Consider the following 25540-nt stretch of genomic DNA (forward strand, 5'->3'; position numbering starts at 1 on the left):
CCTGATTAACAAAGTCTTGGATCCTGCGTCGGTTGCTGTCCCTTCTTCCATGACGTCAGGTCGTCAGGGGTATAAAACATGCAGCTGATGCCATTACATCAGTCTTTCTTGCCGTGCGGTGCCCAAAGCAGAAGCAGTTCGCAAGTGCTTGTCGGCCTACTCCTGAAATTTTCGTTTTCGTGTTTCAGAACCGAAGTCTTCAACTAAAGCTAAGTACCCCATTGGGGAAACTTTTTCTTGCTCCTTACCATTGTCAGTAAAAGTTAATAATTGCATTACTTGTGGAAAGCAAATACCTCATAAAGATTTTCATTCGTACTGTATTCCTTGCCTAGGCCCTGACCACGATGTACCGTGCTGTCGGTTTTGTGCTTTATTTATTCAGTGCACTATCTGTCATCAGTATATTTTCACTTCTAAATATTTTGCTTCTCTGTTTAATTATCCAGAAATGTCGTCGGTTAGCCATCCGACTACCGGGATTCTGAAAAAATGTAAGGATAAAGACAGAGACAGGCCGCCAAGGTCCAAAACTGCCGACGACGCTTCTCCTAAGCCAGTCACCAGTTCGCCTGTACTCAGTGAGGCGCTTTCGCAGCCCCTGATACCCACTATTTCTGATTCACAGGCCTCTACTGAGACCCATTCAGAGTCCAGTATGCCACGAGATGCTTCAACTATGGAACCTGCGGATGTCTCTACCTTGGATGGGTCCAGAGCTGCTGTGCAGGCACCGACTTCTGAGAGTGTATTCAGGCCTATGGACTTGCATATTAAACGGGTGCCTCCTTCTTCTTTTAGGCCTAAATCTCAAACCATGCCTAAAAAAATGACGCCCAGGCCACATGCTCAGGCCTCTATGCCTAAAAAACTGATGATAAAAATAGCTGAAGATCTTATAACTCTAATCAGGGGAAGCCAGCCTCCCCCTTCTAAGAGACCTAGGACTGAAGTTGTTTATGAATCTTCTGACCAGGAATCTGATTTTTCTGATTCTTCTGATGATCTGGATTTGCCCTTATCTACTTATGAGGATTCTGATGCAGAGGACTGTATTCCCTCTGCTTCCCCTCCAGAGGATTTTTCTTTTGGTGAAACCTTACATACTCTAAGGGAGCATTTCCACTGGGAAAGCCAGGATTTTTCTGATTCAAAAAAGTGGCTTAGGGATTTCTTACTCCTGCCTCAGCATAGGCCTTTAGCTATTCCTCCTGTACTAGACATTGTTGATGATGCCTTTTCGGAATCTAGTTTGGCCCCTGATTCTCTGCCTCCTGCTCCCAGAAAACCTGACAGATATTACATGGTTCCTGATTCACACCACTTCCATTTTAAAAATCCTTTTGAGATCCAGAGACTATTTCACAGGGACCCAAGGGCATTAAGGCTTCTACTGCTAAAAATCCTACCCCTTCTGATAGAGACTCCAGGGCACTGAATAGATGGGGTAAGAAGGTTTACACTTCTGCAACCTTGGCCATTAGGGCTTTAAACTGCCAGTTTCATATGTTAAAGTATCAACAACATGTTACTGGATTGCTTAAACAGAAAATGATGTTGATTCCTGACTGTGCGGAAAATAAAGAATTACAGGATTTAATGCATTCTGCTGAACAGGTTGGAAAACACACTTTGCAATGTGGATTTGATTCTTTAGAGGCCTCTTGCAGGGCTTCTGTTACTGGTTCTGTGCTCAGAAGGCATGCTTGGATTAAGGAGCAATCTTTACCTGATCATGTTAAAGCTAAATTGTTGGATGTTCCCTTAAATCAGGACCACCTCTTTGGCAACATGGCTGAAGAAGTTCTTAAAAGGATGGAAGATAAAGCTAAATCTATGCAAACTGTTAAAGATTTCTTACAAGTTCAGCCTCCAAGATTTAGTAGGCACTGGCCCTCTAAGAACTGGTCCTTTCCAGCCTCTTCAAGGTCTTCTCAAGCCAAACCCAGACATAGCAGAAACCCCAGGTTTCAGTCCCAGGGGACACACAAGACTAAGCAGTGGGGGGTTTCCGCACACAAACCTGGGAGTAGTAAGACTCCCCCCCTATGGAAAACTGTCTCAATGACATGCTTTTAAAACTTCCAAGCACTTCCCAACTGAATGCCCCTTTAGGCGGAAAGATAGGTCTGCAGGCCAAAAACTGGGAACTCATTACCCAGGACAAATGGGTTTTAAATATAGTGTCCCAAGGATACAGATTTCACTTCCACACCTTACCAACACCAAGCGGGTGGCCAGATCTACCCCCAAATGAGTGGGTAGAGGCCCACTAATTAAGTACTCACTCTCTTACACATGGGGTCTATTCAGTTGGTACCAGAAGAGGAAAAGGGACAAGGGTTCTATTCGAGACTTTTCCTGGTACCCAGGAAAGGCAATACATGGCGTCCTATCCTGGACCTTTCTACTCTAAATATCTTTCTGGTGATTCCAAAATTTAAGATGCTGACTCTTCACCAGCTGCTTCCTATGCTAGGGAAAGATGCATGGCTGGCAACACTAGACTTAAAAGAAGCATATCTGCACATCTCTATCAGGGTGTCTTGCAGAAAATACCTAAGCTTCAAAGCAGGCTACATGCACTATCAGTTCTCTGCACTGCCCTTTGGCTTATCTACTACACCCAGGGTATTCAAAAAGTGCCTAGCTCCAGTCACTGCATTCTGCAGGCAAAGAAATATTCAAATATACCCATATCTGGACGAGTGTCTAATTCAGGCAGAAAGCCAGGACATACTTTTGAATCATCTGGCCTTTGTTCAAAGGGTACTGACTTGTCTGGGGTACACCATAAATGAAAAGAAATCACATCTGGTACCCTGTCAACAAATTATATTCCTGGGAGCAAACTTGAATACAACTTCCCAGATGGCTTTCCTCACACCAGAGAAACGGATTAATTTGACAACTTACTTCAAACCAGTGGCCACAAAAACCCAGTTATCTGCAAGGCAAATACTGCAAGCCTTGGGGTTCATGGCCTCCTGCATCCTTTTAATTCCATATGCAAGGCTGCATATGAGGAAACTGCAATGGTATCTCAAAAGCCTATGGTATCAACATTCACAGGATTTAGAAGCAATGATTCCTGTCATACCTTACCTACGCTTAGAGTTCCTTTGGTGGGCAGAGGCCTGCCACCAAAACAGGGGACTATCTTTCACACTACCCCCTGCTGCCCAAACCTTAACAACAGAGGCATCAGACTATGCATGGGGGACGGGGGGGGGGCACCTGGCAGGGAAGTGCATTCAAGGCAAATGGAACCCAAGTCAAATGCACCTGCATATCAGTCAAAAAATGTTAGCTGCACAGAATGCTCTGACAGCCTTCAAGGACCACATTCTTCCAGGACAATTAATGATAAAGACGGGCAACACCACTGTAATGTGGTACATAAACAAGCAAGGGGGTACACATTCTTACCCCCTCTGCAGACCAGCCATGGCATTATGGAACACAGCCCTGAGCTATCAAGTACATTCACAAGCTCAATTTCTGCCAGGAAAACTAAATACAATGGCAGACGAACTAAGCAAAAACCTCATGGACCCACACGAGTGGAAACTGGAACCAAGGATTTTCAACATGTTGACAAGCAAATGGGGGAGCCCAGATATAGACCTGTTTGCCTCCCCCCAAAATTATCATTTGGAGAAATTCTGCACAAGGACTCCCCACAAACAAGCTTGGAAAGTGGATGATCTATCCTTCAGCTGGAAAAACCTATCAGTTTATGCCTTTACTCCTCTGCCTCTGCTCTCCAAATTACTATGAAAGATCAAACAAGACAAACCAAGGACAATTTTGATTGCACCCCTGTGCAGTGTGTCATGGTGGGCCCCATGGCACCTGCTTCCAACTCCTACTCTATTGTCTCAGCAGGAGAAACAAATTCTGCACCCTCAACTTCAAACACTGAATCTAGCAGCCTGGCAAATTGCATAATTTCTCCTTTACCATCCCTCAGTAAACCAGTGATGGATATCATTTTAGAGGCAAGGAGGCCTAGTACCAGAAAGTCTTACACGGAAAAATGGAAAAGATTCTGTGCCTGGAACCAATCTCAAGGGATGAGCACAACAGTGCCCAGTTTACTTCAGATTTTACAGTACTTAACTGAGATGCTTCATAAGGGCCTGTCCTTCTCCTCCATCAAAATTCATGCCTCAGCCATCTCATCTCATTATAACATAGAACCACCCCTCTTCTCTCATCCACTGCTTAAGCAGTTCCTCAGAGGGGCCAAAAATCTACGACCACCCAGGAGAACTCCAACTCCAGCCTGGGACCTAAACTTTGTATTGGAAAAGCTCACCCTTCCTCCTTTCGAGCCAGCTGCCACTGCAGACTTAAAATTCCTTTCTTGGAAAACAGCTTTCCTTTTAGCAATCACTTCAGCAAGAAGGGTATCTGAATTATAGGCCCTCATGGCAGTGGAGCCTTTCATCATTTTTCATGCAGACAGGGTGCCCCTCAGGACCAATCCCTCCTTCATGCCCAAAGTGGTATCCAGTGTGGCCCTTAATCAGTCCATACATTTTCCAACCTTCTTTCCTAATCCACAGAACAAAGGGGAACGGATTCTGTACTCCTTAGAAGTGCACAGACAACTTAGATTCTACTTGGACATAACTAAACCTCAAAGGAAATCTGATCAACTGCTGGTGGCATTTGCTGCAGGGGCAGAGAGAAAGGCTATTTCAAAGCAAACTATTTCCAAATGGAAATGCCATTGCATTCATTTCTGCTACAAACACCATGGAAAACTGATCCCACAGGGATCACACCCCACTCTACCAGGGCTGCATCTAACTCTACAGCCTTTCTCAGTGGCGTCCCTACCAGGGACATCCTAGAAGCTGCTACCTGGAGTTCTGTACATACTTTCACCAGGCATTACCATCTGTCAATTTTCTCTAAATCCAGTGCTGGCTTTGCTACTGCAGTTTTGCAGGGCCTTTTAGCTGAGGGAAGAACTCTGGTTCACATGGATGGGAAACCTGTTCCAGAGAAGGTCCATCAGAGTGGGACCCTGTGATACCTTATATGCCAGACATAGAGCACCCCTAAAAAAACTGTAAAATAATAAATACGACCAGCAGAGTAGCAATGGGATCTGTAGCAGGCCCCACTTTTGCTAATATAGTTTCAAGGGAATGGGAAGAAACAATAGTTTTACAGAGTAGATTGAATGAGAGGATTAAACTGTGTGTACATTTTATTGACAATTTGCTCTTTATATGGGAAGATGAGGTGAATTTTTGAATCAAAGTACAGAATTTTTAAGGTTCACTTATGTTACCTCACAGGCATCTATTTCATTTCTGGATTTTAAGATAATATTAAATAAGAATAATAAGATTTTAAATTCAGAGAAATGGGTAGAGAAGCTTCTTTCACAAGTAATTACTTACACTTTCAGAGCCATCACCCCATATATGTGGAGAGAAATGGGGTGAAGAGACAAATAGTTGGAGCATGAGGACTCAAAACTAATAATGATAAGGTCATACAAGAATGAGAACATATGAAATCTTTATTTTTACAGTGAGGGTACAGATACGAATTTACTGATGTTATCATAAATGAAGTGAAAAAGGAACAATGGTTTTGTTCCTATTTTTATCAAAAAAGAGGGGACGTAAATTGACTAAAAATACAACCTCTTCATAAGAATGTGTGATGTTATTACCTTATATGTGACACAGTGACAATTTAAAAAAACATAATGGAGAACAACTGGAAGATATTATTAGGACAGGAGGGTGTGACATCCGTTTTAAGTGATAAAACTATTTTTGTTAACAGAAGAACAATGTATATTAACTATGTCTTAGAAGGTGACACCAAAGAATTTATAATCAAGAATAATTTGACATCCAAGAAAATGGTATGTACTAATGTGGTTTTCATGCCCAGAGAAGATTTATTAGTGTGGGATCACATGTTATGTTAGAACATAATAAAAAAGTATATATAACGATCTATCTATATGTAGATAGCTAGGTATACTAAAGAAGTATACAATTGCAACTATTTCTGGATAGTTTATTTGGCTACCTGATCAGGATGCAGTTCCTTTTATATAGGGAAAAATGGAAAGAAAATTGTTTAAGTGTATATATGAACATCACAGCAGTATTAAATATGAGGATTCAAAAAATTCCCTATATACACATACAGTCATTTGTAAATTATATAAACATTTTTGTTCATAGTATTTTACCAAACAGAATTTGATTTAAAGGGTGGAGTTGCCTCCGTGTTATTATAAGATAAAGACCTGAGATGAAAGATAAATTTAAATGTGGGACATTCACCAGGGTTAAATGTTTTTTTTATATTAAATGCTTGTTAAAATTAAAACAACAGTATTTTAAATGAAATAGTATGTTATATAACATAAAGTTTGTGGTTTTAAAAGTTTATGTAAATTGATATAATAAAAATAAGTTATGTACTTACCATAAAGTTCCATGCTTGTAGTCCATCTCACCTACATTCTTGCTAGATGAGTTTGGAGCTGATTCTCGGCTCCGACACGGCCGATACTAAAGCTCGAGAATCGGCTCTGAACTCATCCAGCAAGAATTACGGTCAGATAGGACTACATAACATCATGTTTTAAAAGTAATGTAAATAGTCATGAGACTACTTGTATTTTGCACTTAAGAAGTCATTGGTTAGGACAAAAGTGTTAAACATTATTAAATTACTTGAGTCCGGCCTCTGAAGAGAGTTTTTCTTGTTTTTTGGGGGGTTTTTTTGGGGGGGATTTAATATTGTTATGCTTTATGCTCTCCTAGTTGTTATTTTTTATGATCTTTCCTTGACAAAACTAAATGGGTTCCATTAGAAATCGCGAACATTCAAAAGTTCAAGCCTCATATGGTCGACACCATACGAGCAAACTTTTGAAAGCTCGCAAGTTTCAATGAAGATCGCCATAAGGAATATTTCCCTTTACTTCAATGTAGTGCAATCTTGGAGTTGGTATACTTAAGTAGCAGGGGTTGTGGGGCTGCAGGTGTGCTTGCCCCCCTGCCCAGAGCATTCAAGTAAGTTTTTTTGTTTTTTTTTAATTTTTTATAATTTGTTCGAAGTTTTAAAACTTGCTCATATGGTGTTGATCATATGAGAGTCAAAGTTTTAAAACTTCGAGCATATAATATGGACCCAACTAAACTGGGTTGTATCCACTGTCTGGAGGTTTCCCATGCCATTATTAATCATTTCCATGATAATTGTTTCCATGGCTTTGCGTATGAGACAGGTTAGACTAATGGGTCTATAGTTTCTGGGGTCTCTAGAAGGCCTGCCCTTATGCAGAGCGATAACTGTTGCAGTTCTCCTTTCACTTGCCATAAAGTCTGACTGATGGCTATGGTTAGATAATGACTACGGTGGTCCTGATAGGTCATGCTTCATTCTGTTTAGGATGTATCCTGGAATATTATCAGGGTCTATCAATAAGGTGTTTGTGGCCTTAGAGAGTGCATCTAGGACATGTTCTGTAGTGATGGTTGGTGGGGTTATGTCCAATGGTATTTCTCAACGTGTGACTGGGGGGTAAGAGAAGGGGTAAATTTTGAGCTGAATTTGTCAGCCAGTAGATTTGTTATATATTCCGGCTCTGTGTAGGTTCATAGGTTCATAGGTTCATAGGAAGGTACTAGGCTATTGGCCCTAGGGCCTATATAAGCCTAGCCAACAGATACGCTGGCTTTCGCCACCCAAGAAAATTATTTTCCTGTGTCCCTGTCGAGCAGAGCCACAGAAGTGATCCCCAGGGTGAATTTCTTATCTCCCATCCAATCATCAAGATTTTTCTTGAAGAGTGCTAATGAGGAGCTTTGTTTAATATAGATAGGTAGCTTGTTCCAGAGTATGGGAAATCTTTGGGACAGGAATCTATCCTTCCGGCATGTTCTGTTTATTTTGATGACAAGGTTTCGGTCCCTAGAACGTGTAGCTCGCAGTGATTGGGATTTCCTCTGAGTAGGCGATATGCAACGGAGTAAAGCTGGAGTTTTTTGAGACAGTCTGCATAGGGCATCTGTTTGAGGCCGGTAATCCTCTTTGTGAGGTATTTCTGTGGCCTTTCCAGTTGTTGTAGATGTCTTGTGAGGTACATACCAAAAGGAGCGTTGTACTCTATAATGGGTCTAATGAGTGATGAGTAGAGGGGAACAATGACCTCTTTTTTCCTGTATGAGGAACCTTTTGTGATGAGGTGTGCCACGTAGAAGGATCTCCTGACTACTGTGGCAATGTGATTATCAAAAGAGAGACTACTGTCCACCTGTGTCCCAAGGTCTTTTATCACACTTTTAGTGTTAAGTAGACTACCGCCTTTGTGGTAGTTCATGGGTACAGAGTTTTTACCAAAAGGGATGATAATGCACTTTTTGGCAGTGAGCTTGAGGCCATGGGTTTGACACCAGACATCTGTCTCATTGAGGCCCTTTTGTATATAAAAATATAATTTCTGTTATTCGACAGTGAAGTTTAACACCTAATGAAATGAACTGCCGCCTATATCAGGATATAAAATGTGTTGTATGCCACCACTAAATGTGGAAATCTCTTGAAAATGTGGAGCACTGTGGTTGCTGAAAAGCACTTTGCTACAGTTTAAAAGAAGAATTTTTTAAACTAAAATATGTTAAAGGAAGGTTGGGGGCAGGACACAGAAACGGGACCTGAATGGCCACCTGGTTGGGGAACTAGTATAAGGAACATCCCTTTTTTTCCCCTTGGGGTGCATACAGGTATCTGTAATAAGCTGATCAGTTATGGCTTGTTACAGTACAGTGAAGAGTTGGGGGTGGGGTGGGGCATCAGTTCATAGTTCCGGCCCAGGGTGCTAGTCAAACCAGCTAAGCTTCTGGTGTGGTGCTATACAATTACATTATTTAAAAAGAAAAATCCTAAGTATTTGTAAATAATGGCATTGTAGAAAATTAACACCATTTGTCAATTGTGTCTTCATATTGATACAAGTCAGCAGGGATCACTTTGAAGATTTATAGAACATGTGGATGCCTATGAACATTGTGATACATTAATAGTAACTGATGTCAGCATAGTTTGTTCCACTGTTAACTGGGGATGTTCACAGCAGATGCTTCATCCCTGTACTTAGCAGATTTTACATCCTTAGAAAAGGCCCTTCACATTTGGCTCTTTCTTCATCTATCAGTTCATTTTATTCATTTGCAAAGTTTGATGCAAACATATTTTAAAGTACAGTTCTTTGTAAGTCACCATTTTTGCATCTTATTTAACAATATCATGGTTCTGACTGACAGAAGGAATAATCTGGGAAAAAGGAAAGATCTCTATATATTTTCTTCCAGGACCTTCCTTTTTTAAAAATAAAAATATGGACTTTTTTTCAACATTTATCAAGTTTCTTTTTATCATTTTTTCAGTGTGTACCACAATCAAAAAAAAAAAAAGCAAATGGTCCACTAGTAGCCAAAATATAAAAGAAGGTTTACACTAGTTAACTGAGAAAATAAAAAATGATAAAATAATTAAATAAATCAACAGTTTGCAGATGATTCAAAATAGAAAGTAATAAGTTAATGAAGTGCAGTTTTATAGCAATACCTGCATAAGTTGTAAACAAGATAATAATTTGGTCTAACAAATATGCCTGATTTTTATCTGTAATAACGTCATGTTCTAGTTCCAACTGACAAAAAATGCTAGGTGCCATTTTGTAACTAACTTACAGGATGCCAGAGTCATGTTTTTTAATAATGCCATTCAGTTTTGTACAACTTTTTTTTTTGGCACACTTTTTTGTCTGGCTCCCTTCTTCCATTCTTGACTATTATGCCTCCCTCCTGGTAGGTTCATAGGTAGTTAATCGTAGGTGGTACCACTTACGATTAACTGCAAAGACAGACATAGCTAAAGAAAGCCTTGTGGTTGTTCTTTGCCAGGGAGGTAATTTTTGCCATAACATTGGCCTTGGAAGACCTGATTTACCCTCTAAGTTGTTCTTTGTACACTGATGAGAGAGTTTATATCCTGCTGGGCATTGTATTTCCTGACTTTTGCTATGACTTTCTTCCTTATGTTGTACAATCTATTGATGTTTGGGTTCTATCATGATGGCTTGTTTTTTGGTTTGTTCTTAGCTTATTTCTGTTAGGTACAGCTGTCTCTATGCATTTATTTACATGATTGTATTGATCATCTGTGAACAATTTTGTACAGGCAACTGTTTTTTCAAGGTTTGGGGGTGCTTGAAATTTTATCAGGTTTACACTTAGAATAGTTCCCAAATAATACAGAGTTAGCTGAGTTCAGTTTTATGTTTATTTCAAAGGAGACAGCTTTATGTTTCAAACTTACTAGAGTGGACATTACACTAGGGGACGTGTAGAATTCTCCCATGTTAGTGAGGACCAGGTCCAGTATGTTTGCTCCCCTAGTGGACATGTGGACTATCTTATCCATGGTGTTAGTGCTTACAAAGAACAGTAATCTCTGGCCTTCAAGTTTGGGGTCATGTATGATTCCCAATTTATAGCGGGGTAGTTAAAGTAACAGATGAATATGGTATTGGGTTGAATGGTGTGCGTCTCCAGTGAATTAGGGGTTTTCTGGGTCATACAGGGAGACTTATACCTAGAAATAAGAACTGGGGTCCAAATGGAGAGATGATAAATCAGCAAGCAAAGGAGAGTAGAATTGCTGGAATTGAATTCATCCTCAAGTCTTGGTAGGTACCTTCACAAGGTAGACCCTGTTTTTGACAAAATCTTACCAAGACAACACTAATATATAGACTGTATTTTATATAGCATATATTATGGACATAAGTAGGTTGATAATAAAAAAGATAGCTGAGTGCACAAGACCCAGGATAAAAAAGTGCCCAATCCTGGTAGGCACAATGGTGCCAGGATTGGAAAAAAATGATAGTGTAGAATCCTGAAGAAACTGAAACATTCCTACAATGGGGCTAGGCCAGGCACAGGGGGTGGATGGCTCCCTGTTGTAGAAGAAAGTAGTAGTCCACAAAAATCACTAAATCTGATAGGCCAAGAAAGAGCCATAAAGGTGATAGAGTGGACTGTTGAGGGTAAGAAAGAAATGATCTATTGCTACTATTATGCAAGAAGCACAGAATTTCCAGACAGAAGATATACAAAAAGATTGAGACAAATTAAAGAAAAATACTTGCACGAGAAAAAAACTGTCAGAAGCTTCAAATAAAAACTGTGTTCATTAATACAACAGATTTATGAAAAACATTATACAGACCAAGAAATATTGGGCTGTTTGGAAAAAAGAAGTAACTGAGGAAGTGTGAAAATATAAAGAAAAATTTAGAGAGTTTTCAAAGGTATAAAAAGGAAATATGGACATGGCAAAGGAAGGAGATCTGATATGGTGGAATATTTCTGCAAAGTAGAAAGCCAAATTAATCAATACGCAAAAAAAGCAGCCCCAAAGGTATTCAAAGATAAATACAAGCAAAGGCATACAGGTATGCAAAAATTCACAATAAAAAATATGATCACAAAGAGGGAATGTAAAACAAAATATTAGTAAAGTAGAAGTTAAAAAAATAGAAGCTGAAGTTATGGAATACCTGCAAAGTGAAGGATTTAGCATAGAAAGTCTAACACAGACTATATCTCAGCATGATGAAACAACGAGTCCCCCAAGTAAGGAGAATCAGGAGGAACAGGAGACATCTGAAGAAGAAATATGGAAATGTGAAAGAAGGAGATTTAATATACTGCCATATCTATGCAAAGGAGAAAGCAAAACTAATTAATACAAAAAGGGCAGCAGCAGCAAGGATATTTAAAGAGAAATACAGGCAAAGGCATCCGGATATTTTACAATGCAGAAAAAAACAAGAAAACAAAGAGGAAAGGTATAAACGAGGCTTACTAATGGAAAAAGTTAAAGAAATAGAAACTGAGTTTATGGATTACCTGTAAAGTGAAGAATTTACTGTAGAAAATCTAACTCTGATAACATCACTGCAGGATAGAGCAATGGATCCCCACATTAAAGAGAAACCAGTGGAGCAGGAAACATCTGATCAGTTGCCATATGAAGATAATTTGGAGCTTTCCATAGGAAACCAGTACAAAAGTTCAGTTGGAGTTGCATAGCAAGAGAAGGAACAGGAAACTGTGGCAACTCTGATGCAGTCAGTGTTGTGGAGTGGTAGGCCAGTGAATTCCCATATAAAAGAGCAGCAGATGACATAGGATGAAACTGAAGAGAATGTGGCACAGGAAGGTGCTCTGGAACTTTCTGTAGAATGCCCGCAGGAAATGGAGAACGAAGAATGCGCCCTCAGTTTAAAAGAAGAGTTGCTTGATTTAATAGAGATGAACAGACATATTAAGATCAAAGAAAGAAGTAGACGACAGAAAGTCAATAAAACCCCAAAAGTTAGAAGTTTGATAAAGCAAATGAACACCATAATTAAGACTGTTCACAGAGATTCATGCAATATAACTGAAGTAAATAGGATCTATTACTGTGCACCTAAATTAATAAAGTCATACCACAAAAACACAGGGCAGTAAGGGAAAGGAAGAGGAGAAATCAAATGTCATCATGGAAATATTGAACAGGGAAAACTATAAAGCAATTAAGTCAAGAAGTGAAACTGTTAAAATAATATATAAGAGGGAACAGATCAACAAAAATACTCAGAAAGATAGAGGTGACAAAAGCAATGCGCAGTATCAGAACAAATCAGGATTTATCGTGCACTATCACAAATAAACTAAAGATATAAGCAGAAGCAGAAAAACTTAGAAGATATGCAGATATATATAAAGAAAAAGTACAAAATAAGCAATTTACTGATTGATGATCCAGAAAAGTTTTATAGAGTATTGGGGAACAAGGTAAAAGGAGTTCAAACACCACAAAAATAGAAGAAATAGATACATTTTGAAGACATATCCATGAAGATCCTGTGTAACATAACAAAGATGCTGAATGGATAGAAGAAGTAAACGAAGGCATAAGAAGTTCAAATGTACAGGATATGAAATGGGATGAAGTAACTGCCAGAGAGATGACAAAGTTAAGAAAAGCTCCTAACTGGAAAAACCCAGGCCCAGATGCAGTACATAACTTCTGGCTAAAAATATTTACATGAAGATTTAGCCACGAATAAGAATTGTTTATATACACACCCTGAACAGATGGCAAACCGGTTAACAACAGGAAAAACAATACTCTTAAGAGTGTATGTCCAAACTATCCTAAAATCTATAGACCAGTAACTTGCCTTCCATCGACCTATAAACTATATACTTGAATTGATGCCAACAGAGTTTATAGTCATGTAGAAGAAAACTCAATCATAGCAATAGAACAAAAGGGTAACAAAAGAAAGCCATATGGAACAAAGGATCATTTGTTGTTAAATAAAGCCATAATGGAGAACTGCAAAAAGGGGAAGGCTCTAACTATGGCATGGATAGACTACAAAAAAGCATTTGATGATATTTCACAATCATGGTTAAAGGAGTGCTTACAAATGTATAAGATACACTGTACACTGATTGATTACATTACAGTGACCATGAAAGAGTGACAAACCACTTTGCAGATGTTCTTCGTGTTTCACTGTTGCAGTCATTACATTTGGGTAATCCTGCTGGCAGGTTGCCCTCAGTTGGCCTGAATTCCAAAGTCCTGGGTCCTGCGTCGGCCGCTGTTGCCCCTTCCCTGACGTCAGGTCTTCAGGGGTATAAAAGATGCGGCTGATGCCATTTTTTTTAGTCTTTCTTGCCGCGCGGTGCCCGAAGCAGAAGCAGTTCGCAAGTGCCGGTCGGCCGACTCCTGAGATTTTCGAGTTCGAGTTTCAGATCTGAAGTCTTCTATAAAGCTAAGTACCCCGTTGGGGAAACTTTTTTCTTGCTCCTGACCGATGTCAGAAAAAGTTAATAATTGCATTTCTTGTGGGAAGCAAATACCTCATAAGGGCTTTCATTCTTATTGTATTCCTTGCCTAGGCCCTGACCATAACATTTCAGGTTGTCAGTTTTGTGCTAGATTTAACCAACGCACTATTAAGTGTCGTTATGATTTTTCATTAAACTATTTTGGACGCAGGTTTAATTATCCAGAAATGTCGTCAGATAGCCATCCAACTACCGGAGTTCACAAAAAACACAAAGAAAAAGATAGACAACCGAGGCCCAAAACCAACAACGAAGCTTCTCCTAAGCCAGTCGCCGGTTCACCGGTTCTCAGTGAGGTGCTTTTGCAGCCCCTGATGCCTGCTACTTTAGAGTCGCAGGTCGCTACCGACTCCCACGTGGAGTCGGCTATGCCACTGGAAACTCAAGGTATTGGAGCCTCGGACGCTATTCCTTCAGATGGGTCTGGAGCCGCTGAGCAGGCACCGGCTTCTGAGGGTGTATTCAGACCTAAACATCTATACATTAAACTGGCTTCAAAGGCAAAGACTAAAGCACCTTCAAAGGCAAAGAAGCAAACCTAAGAGCCACGTGGACAGGCCTCCATGCCAAAAAGCAGATGCTCAAAATGGTCGAAGACTTGATTACTTTGATCAGGGGTTCCCATCTCCCTCCTGATAAGAGGCCTAGGCAAGAGACTGACTATGAATCTTCAGATCAGTTTTCCATTTCTTCTGTTTCCTCTTCTGATTAGGAATATTCTCTTCCCCCCACTGAGGATTCTGATGCTGAAGAATCTATACCTTCAGCTTCTCCTCCAGAGGACTATTCTTTTGGGGAAACCTTACATACCATGAGGGAGCATTTCCACTGGGAGAGCCAAGATTTTTCAGAATCTAAAAAGAGGCGCAGGGATTTCCTGTTACTACCTCAACACAAGCCACAAGCCATCCCACCTGTTTTAGACATTGTAGATGATGTGTTTTCCTGACTCCTTACCTCCAGCTCCTGTTAAGCCTGACAGGTATTACAGGGTACCTGACTCACATAAATTTCTTTTTAAAAACCATGCTGCAGACCCAGAAACTATTTCTCAGGGTCCCAAAGAAGTTAAGGTGTCCACTGCAAAAAACCCTACCCCCTCATACAGAGATTCTAGGGCACTGGATAGATGGGGAAAAGGGGTTTACACATGTGCTACCTTGGCTATAAGGGCCTTAAACTGTCAGTTTCATATGCTCAAATATCAGCAACATATCATGGCATTGCTCAAACAGAAAATGCTGTTAAACTCTGAATGTGCAGGAAAACAAGGAAATGCAGGATTTATTGCATGCAGCTGAACAAGTTGGAAAGCATACTTTGCAATGTGGTTTTGATTCTTTAGAGGCCTCCTGCAGGGCAGCAGTTACAGGTTCTGTAATTAGGAGACATGCTTGGTTAAAGGAACAAATTCTGCCTGATCATGTTAAAGTTAAATTATTAGATGCATCTTTACAACATGATACTTTGTTTGGTGTTAAGGCAGAAGAGGTGTTAAAGAAAATGGAGGACAAAGCTAAATCTATGCAAACGGTCAAAGAGTTTTTACAAGTACAGCCACCTAGGTTTAGTAGACACTGGCCAACAAAGAATTGGTCCTTTTGTTGTGTCAGACAGACCTCAAAGGGGCAGACCCAGATGCCTGAGAGGCAGATCCCAGGAGCAAGGTTTATTCCGCTCAAAACAATGGGGGGCTTCTACCTCCAAAGTTGGAGAAGACAAATCACAACCATTCAGGAAATAGTCCCAATGACTTCCCCCTGCATGCACCAAGCACTTATCTCCTGGCAGCCCCCTCAGCGGGAAAATTAGCACTTTTTTTCTCAAAACTGGCACATTAAAACCCAGGACAAGTGGGTCTTAAATATCGTGTCACAAGGCTACAAGTTCCATTTCCATACCCTGCCAAAGGCAAACGGCTGGCCAGATCTGCCAAAAAATCAATGAGCAGAGGCACAAAAACAAGTCTCGTCCCTCATGGACATGGGGGCCATTCAACTAGTACCAGAGCAAGAGCAGGGACAAGGATTTTACTCAAGACTGTTCTTGGTACCCAGAAAGGACAAGGCCTGGAGGCCAATACTGGACCTATCTGTTTTGAACACATTCCTGGATATACCAAAATTCAAGATGTTGACTTTGCAGCAGCTTCTGCCCATGCTGGGCAAGAACGCTTGGCTTGTGACTTTAGACCTAAAAGAGGCATACCTGCATGTCCCAGTCAGACAAATATGCAGAAGATACCTCAGATTCAAGGCTGGTTCAATGCATTACCAATTCTCTGCACTGCCCTTTGGCTTATCTACTGCGCCCAGAGTCTTTACAATGTGCCTGGCACCAGTAATTGCATTCTGCAGACAAAGAGGAATACAAATATATCCATACTTGGACGACTGTCTAATTCAAGCAGAGAACAAGGACATTCTTCTACAGCATCTGGCGTTTGTGAAAAGACTTCTAACATGCCTAGGGTACACAGTCAACGAAAAGAAATCAAAACTAGTACCCTCTCAAGAGATAATATTCCTGGGTACAAGCTTAAATACAAATGCCCAGATGGCTTATCTCACACCAGACAAACAAAGGCAACTGACTACCTATTTCAAAATGCTGACAACAAAGGCCCAGTTATCTGCAAGAAAAATTCTGCAGGCTTTGGGCTTCATGGCATCCTGCATCCTACTAATTCCATATGCAAGACTGCATATGAGGAAACTTCAATAGTACCTAAAAAGTGTTTGGACTCAACATTGCCACAGCCTGGAAACTATGATTGCTCTCATTCCCTGCCTGCAACAGGAGTTTCGATGGTGGGCAAAGGCTTGTCACCAAAACAAGGGACAGCCATTCATATTACCCCCAGCCAGGCAAACACTAACAATGGATGCATCAGATTATGCCTGGGAGGCCCATATGGCAGGAAGATGCATTCAGGGCACATGGACCTCAAACCAAATGCATCTACATATCAATCAGAAAAGAGATGCTAGCAGTTCAAAATGCCCTGACAGCCTTCAAGGACCTACTTCATCCAGGACAACTACTGATAAAGACAGACAACACCACGGTCATGTGGTATATAAACAAGCAGGGGGGCACTCATTCTTACCCTCTTTGCAGACTAGCCATGACTTTGTGGGACACAGCATTGACTTATCAAGTACACCTGCAGGCACAATTCCTGCCAGGAAGAAAAAATACTCTGGCAGACGACCTAAGCAGAAACCTCATGGATCCCCATGAGTGGCACCTGGATCCACAAGTCTTCAGCATGATAACAAGGAAATGGGGATGCCCGGACATAGATCTATTTGCCTCCCCTCACAACTACCAACTAAAAAGATTCTGCACAAGGATTTATCACAGACAAGCATGGAAAGTGGACGCCCTATCTTTCAGCTGGAAAAACCTATCAGTATACACATTTCCCCCTCTGCCTCTCCTCCCCAAGGTACTCCTAAAGATCAGACAGAAGAAGCCAAGGATGATACTAATTGCCCCAGACTGGCCCTGCCAGTACTGGTATCCACTACTAAGGAGCTTGTCTCAATGCCTGGCTTGGCCCTTACCTCAGATACCTCATCTACTGTCCCAGCAAAACAATCAGATCCTGCACAGCCAACTCAGGACTTTAAACCTGGCAGCATGGCGGATAATGTAGTCATACAAAACACACATCTCAGTAAAGCTGTGATAGATCTCATTTTGGAGGCCAGAAGGCCTAGTACCAGAAAATCTTATGCCGGAAAATGGATGAGATTTTGTGCTTGGAACCAGGCACAAGGAACTGATACAGCTGTGCCAAATATTCCTGAGATTTTGCAATACTTAACTGAGATGCTGGATAAAGGTCTATCTCTTTCATCTATTAAAATTCATGCCTCTGCCATTTTGACTCATTACAATACAGAGCCACCAATCTTTTCTCATCCCTTACTAAAACAGTACCTCAGAGGAGCCAAAAACTTAAGGCCTCCAAGAAGATCACCAATGCCTGCATGGGACCTCAACTATGTCTTGGAAAAACTCACCCTGCCACCTTTTGAGCCAGCTGCTACGGCTGATATAAAGTTTTTATCCTGGAAAACAGCTCTGCTCCTAGCAATAACTTTTGCAAGACTAGTTTCAGAGCTTCAGGCACTCATGGCTGTGGAACCTTTTATCATTTTTTATCCAGACAGGGTCTCTCTGAGGACAAACCCAACATTTATGCCTAAGGTTGTGTCCAGTGTGGCTCTTAACCAAACTATTCATCTGCCAACTTTTTATCCAAATCCACAGAACAAGGGGGAGAGAATTCTGCATTCTTTGGACGTACACAGACAGCTTAGATTCTACTTGGACAGAACCAAAGTTTTCTGAAACACAAAACAATTACTAGTGGCATATGCTGCAAGATCACAAGGAAAGGCTATCTCAAAGCAGACTATTTCAAAGTGGATAGGCCACTGCATTCATTTCTGCTACTTACACCATAGCAAGCCAGTGTCTAAAGGCATTAGGCCACATTCAACCAGAGCTGCAGCCACTTCAGCAGCCTTTCTCAGGGGAGTACCAACGAAGGCATTTTAGAGGCTGCTACGTGGAGTTCAGTGCACACCTTTACCAAGCACTATCATCTGCCACTCTACTCTAAATCCAGGGCAGGCTTTGCCACTGCAGTTCTGCAGGGCCTCATAGCTGCTCCTAATGCTGTTTAGCTCCAGCCTCCCATCCATAGCTTTGGGACTCTACCCAAATGTAATGACTGCAACAGTGAAACACTAAGAACATAGTACAGTTGTGTACACTTACCATAAATGTAGATGTTCGAATGTATTCACTTCTGCAGTCGAGGTTACCCACCTGCCATCCCCCTTTCTTCTGATGGAGCCTATCTTTCCTTCTCTGATTTATACAACCTATGTGGTGTATTTGCTTGTAGATGAAGGTAAAGTTTATATTGGTGCATGTATTTATATGTATATAAATTTTGGCTACCCTTTTAGGGGGCACCTGTCATCTGGGGCAAGAAAAACTAAAGAAAATGGCGTCAGCCGCATCTTTTATACCCCTGACGACCTGACGTCAGGGAAGGGGCGACAGTGGCCGACGCAGGACCCAGGACTTTGGAATTCAGGCCGACTGAGGGCAACCTGCCAGCAGGATTACCCAAATGTAATGACTGCAACAGTGAATACACTCGAACATCTACATTTATGGTAAGTGTACACAACTGTACTTTGTCATGATAAAGGACAATATATTATTCCAGGGATAAAAATTCAAAGGGGGATATTCAAGGGTGACTCCTTGTCACCACTGCTGTTTTGTTTTGCCCTTAACCCGTTAAGCTGTCTACTTAACAGATTAGGTTATGGCTACAATTTGGTTCCCAGAAAACTACAAAATGTAAAGCCTTATCTTTTTGTGGATGATTTAAAACTGCATAGTTCATCAGATGAGGAAATGAAAGCACAACTGCAAGTCACCAACATTTTTTCAGATGATATGAGAATGTCATTTGGTCTTGATAAATGTGCAAAAGCAACCTTTAAAGCAGGAAATCTGCAGCACCAAGAAAACATCAGTTTGGGGCAAGAATGTGATATAAAAGAACCTGAGCAAGAGGGAGTGTATAAATATTTGTGAATTGATGCAGGATCAACAATAAAATATGAACAAATGTAAATAAAACTTATTAAGAAATATTTTGGAAGACTAAAATTAATACTGAAACAGAGCTGACATCTAAGAACAAAGTCCAAGCTATAAACCAGTTTGCTCTTCCTGTCCTAACTTACAGTTTTGGCATAATTGACTGGCTGCAAAAGGTGTTGGATCAGTTGGACAGGAAAACAAGAAGGATGCTTCAAACTTATCAAATGATTTATGAAAATCAGTGTATAATAGGACTATATAGTCCCCATTCTGAAGGTGGTATGGGCCTCCTCGAAATTGATTACATGTATAGATCTGCAATCGTAGGACTGCATACATATCTGCTGACCTCACAAGACCCAAATGTAATGAAAGTATTAAAACATGAGGATAGTAAGTCTAAGATGACTTCCCTGCTCAGATTAGTAGAAGCATATCGGTATCAAGTGGGAATGGAAATCAAATCAGAAGTCGATAAAAATCAAGCAGCGACTAAATGTGCCAAAAAAACAGAAGAAAGAACATAAGGTGAAGAATCAGATGAGAAGGCAAAAAGTGTGGAAAATGTATAATTACAGTTGCAAGTATAGAAAACTCTTGGAACAACCTCATGTTGATCAGAATTAAACACAGGAATGGTTAAGGAGAGGTAAATTTAAACCAAAAGACAAAAGGTTAATACTGGTGGCCCAAGACAGTAGACTATGTACACATTGGTTTACAAAGTCCATTGAACATGTGGGAGAAACAGACAAATGCAGGTTTTGTAAAACAGAACTGGAAATGGTCATACATCTTGTTGCTGGTTGTGATATACTGATGGTAGAAGGACTGTATACTGAAAGGCATAATAATGTGGCAAGACTGTTGTTATTGAAGTAGCTGAAAAAGATTGGAAACATCAGGCACAAAGCATTATAGAAAATGATGAAGTTTATATCACATGGGATCACCCATTACTAACAGTTCAAAAAACAGATGCGAGACAAAAGTAGTATTGTAGTATTGATCATTGAAATCACCACACCCATTGACTACAGTGTCTTACATACAGAGAGACACAAAGTCATAAAATACCAGGATTTGCAGGCAGAAACTATGGCAATGTGGAAGAAAGATACCCAGACTGTTCCAATAGTAGTAGGAGCAACAGGTGTTATAAAAAATAATCTACAATCGTACTTAGATATGTTACTAATATGTGTAACTCTGTATGAATTGCAGAAGGCGTCATTACTGGGCACATTGCGGGTGCTGCTAAGAGCACTTCTGGCTAACATCAAATATTGAAACAATAATAATTTCATGAACTTTAATCATACTTTGACTTAGGAATGGGATCCATTCCTGTCATGGTATTAGAAACCCAAAAGACTTGGAGAAATTAAAAACGCTAGAAAGGATATGGCATAGCATGGGACTTTGCATATGGTAATTTGGATATGTAAAAAAGCTCAAGCCCACCATCCTTTGACCAGCATTGAGGTGACCTTGCTACTGATGTAGATTAAGACACCTCCACCTTTAGTCCCTGCCTGTGCAATGGCTGGCCTAAATGTGTGGACAGCATTGTATCCTTCACTGCCAGGGTATTCTCTATGGCTTCAAAGCATTTCTCTGAAGAGAGTTTGGAGTGAGTGTAGTTTCTTGTTTAGACCCGTGGCATTGAGCAGTAACACTTTTAGATTCCCTTGGGTTGATTTTGCTATGATGGAAAATTTGTCAGTTTGGCATTGGCTAAAAAAGGCACTATGGGAGAGGACAATATTTAGCCACTGTTCCAACACCCAGAGATGACAGGTGCAGACTATCTTTGACAAAACAACGTGGTCTGTTGACTATATCCTCCCATGCTAACAAACATTGCACCCCCTTGTAATGACACAAGAAGCTAAGACAATCATTTAAATCAATCATCTTCTGTTCATATTGTGGCATCATCCTTGTTAAAGGTAAAAAGCTGCTTATTGCTAGGTTCATAACAACCTGGAACACATAGTCTGAGAGCTCCATAATGTTTCTCTTCATATAGTCCAGGGTGGCATGTCTCCGGTAGTTTACACCAACATAAACTATGACAGAGTCATAACGATATCTGTGGTCCAGTAACCCGAGTTTGTGAGTGATCTAGCTGATCTTTGCCATGACAGACAACTGACCATGATTTCTCCTTATTCAGCTTGGTGAGTGGGATGTCAGTGTATCTCACAATGGAGTCCCCTGTAACTATTATATGGAGTTGTGTGGTGGCTTGACTGATGAGCTTTGAAGGTGAGACTCTGTGCAGTGTGGCTGTATATGTTGTAGTGTGTCTTGTTTTGGTGAACTGCTTTTTGAGGCTACTGAGGATATTTGCTGTAGGTCAAAGTCTTGGAATTCTGTGGAGATTTAGGAAGATTAATTTTACGACTCTCAGCATATATGGGTGTGTGCATCTGATCCATACTGTGTGTGGTGGGTGTGGTGTGTGCATTTCAGAAAACCCAATTGGTATTATGTGTGCTTGTATGCAACGGCTTTACCTCCAGTGACATTGTGTAAATAGATCTCTCACACATTTTATCAGTTTGCTTGAGAAAAAGATGGTTGTAATTAAATAAAAGGCAATTGCTCTATTGCTTCAGGACACCCATATCCACCAAGCTGGTTGCTGAGCTAGATAGTTCATGACCATAGCTTCTGGCCCTATTTGGGTGGTCAATAAACTGTTAAAGGAGTGAAGAGTAGTAACAGAAGTATCTACCCCTAAGCACATGGGCAGTGCTTGTCCCTGTGCAAACTAGTTTCTCTTTGTGCAGCTGAGTAAAATGGTAGGCTTGCTGGGCCAATAGGGCAAGAATGCAAAAATTAAGTACCATCAAGAAATACAAAGTAGCAAATTGCACAGTAAGACTGCCTGGAAGGCTTCTCAAAAGTGCAGATCTCAGCAATCAACAAACAGTACAATATTATGGACTTTTAAAATTATGTAAAATGCAAAATCAACAAATAAAGGAAAATAAAGCAGTAGTTCTCTAGTACAGTTAAGTGAAGTGCAAAACAATAAAATAAATCTTTTATCTGTCAAGGATGGAGCAGGATTAATTCAGGACCCTCTCAAAATGTGGCAAGTATGCCAATCAAATGGGAGCTCTGGGAAAATGAGCAGGAAACAATATGTATTAAAGGAAGTTTATTCAGAAGCAATAGTGGTTTGCTGGGTGGGCACTTAGTATTATGGATGTATGGAAAACAATGGTAGGAAAGTACTAAATAGGATACACAACAGACAAAAGCAATCAAACAAGGAAGGGAGAGATTTTGGAAGTCAGAGTACCATAATTAGGCAGAGCCAGAGACACCAGCAAATCACAACAGGGAAAGAGTGGCATGGTTGGGGGAAAAATTCAAGCTACAAGAAGCAGACTAGCTAGAGCAGGACCTAATCAAATAATCCCAGTATTGGAGCTCCATGACTTTAGAACCTGTAGCAAGTCTCAGTTATCTTAGTCCTTGTTATAGTATTAGGATCTCAAGCAATGTTGAGACACTAGCTTACAGAAATCTTCCCTGAGCAGCATGTGTGAACAATCTTTTATGCGAATGCCAGTGATTGAAAACATGAATACAAATCTGCATGGAAATACAATGTCTGGCTAAAAGGGCATCAGCCAAGATAAGATAGTGCTTATGAATAATTCCCGTCTTTATCAAGGCATAATTATTAATATGAATAAATATTTGTATTGAAATAATTCCTCTAATAATCAAATGTCAGACAACAGATGCAAACTAACTATAAGACTTTGCAGTGTTTTTTTTAGAATTGTCAGCTCAGCCTGCCATTAGGATAAAGATAGAATGAAAAGGTCACAGCAGCCTGAAACAAGGGTCACACACTGACATACACTGATGTATTGTATCAGCAGGAATGGCTCTTCTATTAGAAGTTGTATAAAACATGTATTAATCAGTACTTCTATATTTCTATCAAACATTCCTAAACTATATGTGTAAAGAATGCAAATAATGTAAAATACATGATTTGTAAAATGTACATATATGCCATAAACATCAAAGAATTAGGAAATGCATATTATTCTACTTCATACGTTATCTATAGAATGAATGACAGGGGCAGATGTTGTTGTGCCTTGCATATGTATGCTGCAAAGCTGCAGAGTTTATATGAAGTTTTTATTCAGCTTTTGTATTGTACTACTTTGTAAGTTACAAACTTTCATTAATTCTGAATTATTCAACAATAGTAATATTGTAAATATGAACTGCAGCTGTAACGATAATAAATAGTCTTTCTCATTAGAAATGTTGTGATAGACAATTAAGCAGTAAGAACATATGATGACAAAGCAAGCTGAAGAAATGAATGCTGACTGTACTTGTCATTAAAAAGGGAAGAAACCTGTTATACTAGTAACTTTTAAAATAGTCTGCTCACAAGCAATTTTAAATAGATGTATGACCTGATTTGGACACAGTGTATGTCTAAAGAGGCAGGGCTGTATCTTTCAAGGTTGTATAAAAACCCTGTCCTCATCTGTAATCTTTGTCAGTCATTAACCAAACTAGCTAGTCAAGGAATAATAAAGACTGTACTGACCCTGGGATGCCTTGCTTTGCTGATCATTTATTTTTCTGTTCTTCTGACTGCCTGTATTTTTTCCTCATAGGTGCAGTGCTTGTAGATACGTTTACAGTCCTTATGACTCTGAGCTATAGGCCAATGACCCCAGGAAGGGTAGAATTTTAGAAACTTTGGCTTTTATGCTGGGGGTAGGGAAGAGGCTGTGGAGATACAAACAATCGAGGAAAACAATAGCAAAGAAAACAAAAAGACAGTGGAATACAACTTTAAGTGGGTAAATAAGCAGAATATAAGACTCTCTAATGGACAGATGTAACCTGTAAATGGTTTATCTCCCAGGCCCATAGGTTCCTAGGTTCCTAGGTAGGTACTAGGTTATTGGCCCTAGGGCCTATATAAGCCTAGTCAAAAAGGTACTCTGGCATTCACCACCCAAGAAAATTATTTTCCTGTGCCCCTGTCGAGCAGAGCCACAGAAGTGATCCCCGGGGTGAATTTCCTATCTCCCATCCAATCATCTTGAAGAGTGCTAATGAGAAGCTTTGTTTGATATAGATAGGTAGTTTGTTCCAGAGTATGGGAAGTCTCTAGGACAGGAATCTATCCCTCCAGCATGTTCTGTTTATTGTGGTGACAAGGTTTAGGTCCCTAGAACATGTAGCTTGGAGGGATTTGGATTTCTTTAAGTGGAGCATGTCCAATAGCACCAGGCTTGACATAGCTTTGTATGTTAGGCAGAGATTGCCTCTGAGTAGGCGATATGCGACGGAGTAAAGCTGGAGTTTTTTGAGATGGTCTGCGTATGCTTACACTTATTAAGGGTATCAGAACTTGTCAAAGATTTGGGATGCATGGTTCTGCTTAAAAAGGTGCTTGTGGTCGTTAGCCTAGTAAACACGTATGAACCTACAAACCTATGAAAATTGGAATGTAAACAGCTATAAAAGCAGTGAGGCACAAATTCTGCAGCAGAATTTCTAATACTGTTACTAGTGCAATCCCACTACAGTCTAAGGTATCAGACTATGTGGAAATTTACTAGCAGCACTGTTTAAGGAAAAATGCAGTAATGAATGACTAAATGAAGCACACATCTGGATCACAATTCTACCACAGCTATGAAAGAAACTACTAGACTAAGGCTTTAGACAGTTCAAAATGCAAACAGTTTTACAAGTAATTCTGCTTAAGGAGATAGAAGTGTAGTACAATGTATAAACAATGCTAAGATATCATACGAAGAGGAAAAGTAAGACAAAAAGACTGGTCTTTGCATACTGGTAATGTAATGAAAGCATTTCAGTAAATGAAAAAAACTACTGAAGACAGAAATATATATTTT

The 25540-nt window shown here is 40.2% G+C and overlaps 1 protein-coding gene across 1 annotated transcript in view; it reads left to right on the forward strand.

The window, feature by feature from the left end:
• The window catches only part of LOC122800901 (putative coiled-coil domain-containing protein 195), an 88025-nt gene that overhangs the window by 60662 nt on the left and 1823 nt on the right, over positions 1-25540 (forward strand). The gene's annotated exons all lie outside the window — the stretch shown is intronic.

Source organism: Protopterus annectens, chromosome 4.part1, assembly GCF_019279795.1.
Source record: "Protopterus annectens isolate FY-2018-M chromosome 4.part1, PAN1.0, whole genome shotgun sequence".
NCBI classification, from domain to species: Eukaryota; Metazoa; Chordata; order Ceratodontiformes; family Protopteridae; genus Protopterus; species Protopterus annectens.